The sequence below is a fragment of the Nilaparvata lugens genome, chromosome 6, assembly GCF_014356525.2.
Source record: "Nilaparvata lugens isolate BPH chromosome 6, ASM1435652v1, whole genome shotgun sequence".
NCBI lineage: Eukaryota > Metazoa > Arthropoda > Insecta > Hemiptera > Delphacidae > Nilaparvata > Nilaparvata lugens.
In genome coordinates this window covers 37,216,767-37,220,588 of record NC_052509.1, presented here as the reverse complement: position 1 = coordinate 37,220,588, position 3,822 = coordinate 37,216,767, and positions in this window count along the sequence as shown.

The following is a 3,822-nucleotide window of genomic DNA, read 5'->3' as shown; positions in this document are numbered from 1 at the left end:
CTTGACTAAATATCTGTATTGCCAATTTGTGCAAAATATTCAATATTCTTGCACAAGTCCTTAGGACTGAATATAATTGATTTAGAAAATTGCACTGGTGATGTGAAATTAGAAGATATATCAAGTCATATGGGCTTTCATGAAAGATTTTACACAATTCAACAACACGGATATTTTGTTGAAGAATCAATTTATTTTATTAAGAGTAGATTTGCGCAGGAATCAATTCTGCCAATAATTGAGCAGAAGAAAGCTTGTGTCGAAAATCGATTTCAGGCTTCTTAGAAAACGATTTTTTAAATGTTCGATATATCACACAAAATGGTATTGATGTGGTTTTTTAGGACCTGGTATTCTCAAACTATTATTTTCTTATCTAATAGTCCTACAGTATTGTATTATTTTTTTAGCACATATTATGCAGACCATTATAGTCTTTCAAAAAAGATTATAAGCTTGGTGTACCAGTACTTTTTATTACCGTACTTGATAATGGTGCATTTGAGTACATTAGGTTCTTTTTTGTAATATTCATTTTGTTTTGTAAATAAATTGATTTATCTAAAAAAATGACAGCAAATTATATAATACCATGATATATAATAGACTGAACCTAAAACTGTCTCTCTCAAATTTTAATAGATTAAATGTTTTCAAATAAATATCGTAAGGTTTGATTTCACATTGCTAAAATTTAGTCAAACTCTATAAAAAAAAATAAACTAAGAATTTTAAATTTCCAAAGTTCCATGGAACCGGTGACTTATATTGGAAATGGAATAAAAAAAAAATTAGAAATGAAGTTTAGTTTACATTGAATTCAAATTATACAAATATTGGAAGATTCATGTTGAAAGTAAGCTTACATAAAATTTCTACCTAGAAAACAATATATTTTGAATGAATATAATGTGAAGTAGGTAGCCTACCGTATTGTTATGAAATGATAGCTTAATGCACATGACTTTGCTGTTATTTCAGCAAAGATTGTCATTACCGTATGGAAAAATAGATTTTAAGATACCATTACAGTAACTTAGTTGAATGGTGAAATCAAACACAAAATTTAATTGTCTATAATCAGCATTCAACTATAAGTTACTGTAGTGGTATCTTGAAATCTATTTTTCTATAATGACAATCTTTGCTGAAATATCAGCAAAGTCATGTGCATTAGGCTATCATTTCATAACAATACGGTACTTCACTTTTTATTAATACAAAATATTGTTTATAATATTATTTCAGAGAAAATCAAGAGCCGGATATCATAATATGTGATCGAATTCTGCAGAATAAGTTTCTGAGTGATTGAACTGTCGTCGCTATGAAAAATAGAATACGCTAGTTTGAAACTTCCCGCTCATTCCAGTCCACCCAATAGCGCTACTTCGCGCTAACTTTTTATCCAATGAAATTTCAAATGTGCAAATATGTAATAATGGTGTAGCCTACAATTCAAAACTTCCCATCATTTATATTCCTGAATTATATATGGGTTTTCAAGTCTGCAGGCGAGCAGAAAAAATATGTTATGGGTAATTCCACAAAAAATGATTACATGACAGTTTATGTAAGTACGGTACCCACGTTAATTAATGAAAAGGACCGCTCGACTGATTCCAAACCATTTTTGGTTTCAAATAATATGGTTAATTGCTCTTTTCAATCTAATACGTCGTTTTTGATCAACTTCACAGGAGATATAATAAATTTATCATCTCCAATAAAAAGGATCAACTTTAATCTCTTTCATCTTCTAAAATCATCTCAACAAAAAATGAGGTCTGGGCGTATGGAATACACCCCCCTTCCCCGACGTTGACCAGTGCCTGTTTTTGACCCGAACAATATGGTACAGTAATCCTATGCTTAATAAACACAACTAAGGGCCAAGCCACATGAGTAATATTTTCAGACGGCACGACAGACAGGAAGCTGTCCGATGGCAGATAGGGTTTGCGTTCGGGAATTGGCCTGATAATCAGCCAATCGGAGATATTTCTGCCTTGCCGACTTGTTTCAAACGCTTCGTTAGGCTTGGCCCTAACTCTATTTGGTCAACTACGGTAAGCATAGGCAACTCGGTAACACATAAAAATTGTCAACTATCAACATTATGATGTTGACTACAGCACCTTTGTATTTTCATTATGATAGGTACCGTAATCGATATTTCTACATCTCATCAAACACTGTGTCAGAAGTAACTTAAAAATGCGTTTACACCAAAGTTATTAACTTAATCCTTATAGATTCTATTAAATTGAACATAACTTATCATACACATGATGAACATTATAAGTGAAGTCAAGTTTTGTTAAGTTCCGTTTCAATCTAATAGAATCTATACCGGTAAGGATTAAGTTATTAACTTTGGTGTGAACGGAGCTTAAAGCATTCCTTATTTCTCTTAATTATTTTACTTTCTATATTTCCTTAATATTTTATTCAACGATTAATTTATCCAGCTATAGAGGCTGAGAATGCTTTAATTTTGGTTGTAAACTAAAGTAACATCCAGTAGCTTTAATTAACAAGGCTAATTTCGATCAAGACCAACATATTCGTCACTATGGCCCAATGAAAATCGGAAATTTATGTATGGCCATATATCGAATATAGAATAAAATATACGTTCTAATTGGAGTCGCATTTTTCTATGTTTGTACGTGATTGTGGGTTGTACTGTATTTTATTGGTTGAAATTTAGCTTGATGAGTACCGTACCGTAGTAGGAATAACAATATTTTCTGTTCTATCCTCTATGGTAGTACAATAGAAAGATGTAGGCCTGATAATAAATGTTATTCTATTTCTCTTTACTATTATTAGTAAGTACGCGAGTATAGTAGTTCGTAGTGGAAGAAGTACAGTTGGAGTGAAGCATCAGAACAATGTTCAACGAATAATAATTATGTCTTGTAGGCGAATATGTCTTTACTCATACTTCATAATTAAATACCAATTTGGTTTTGGAAATACAAATGCTTCTGCAACTACGATTATTGACAAGTAAATAGAACAAATGCTGTAGTTTTTTGTAAGTTATGATGGATTCGTTGAAGAATCATACGATAGAATCATCTTCTAAATTACATTCAGACTCTTTTTGAAACAATAGTAGTGTTAATACAATGTTCTAAAACTAAATGGATATACCGTATACAATGGATAAAAAAATATAAAATGTGACACTAACTTGAAAAAGAAACCTTTTATTTCAAAGACTTCTACTATGGAACAGCTAGTGCTTTATTACAATAATGTACAATACGTAGGTAACTAGTAGAAAAATGCACTATGATACAGGAATAACAAATTCCAATTCAAATCAATCTTATTCCATTTGAATGGTATCACATTTACTTTTGAGTGCAGGATTCGAAGGTTTAATAGATATGATCCCAATCAAGGTAACCGCCTTCAAAAGTCTCGCCATCATAAGCCAGTCTTCTATGTGCCTGTAAAATGTTGTAAAATGTCAGAATTTGTCCTGCAAAACATTAAGAAATCATTTAATAAAATAAGTTTGTATTTATTGCTGAATGAGCTATTTTTATAAAATAGTATAAGTAACAATATTATTTTCATTGGGTATTAGTAGTGCTGACATCAAAACTGAATTTTGAAGCTCAAGTGAAGGATAAATCTGAGAAGGCGAGGCGAATCTGGGGTTGAACTTGGCATGGAGAGGCATTTTTAATAATGCTAAGGTAGACTTTCCAGCTAAATGTAAATGGTTTAAAGCTTGCGAAAGGGCTGTACTGTGTCACGGAGCTCAGGTATGGGATTACAGGCATATTACAATGTAAGTTACTA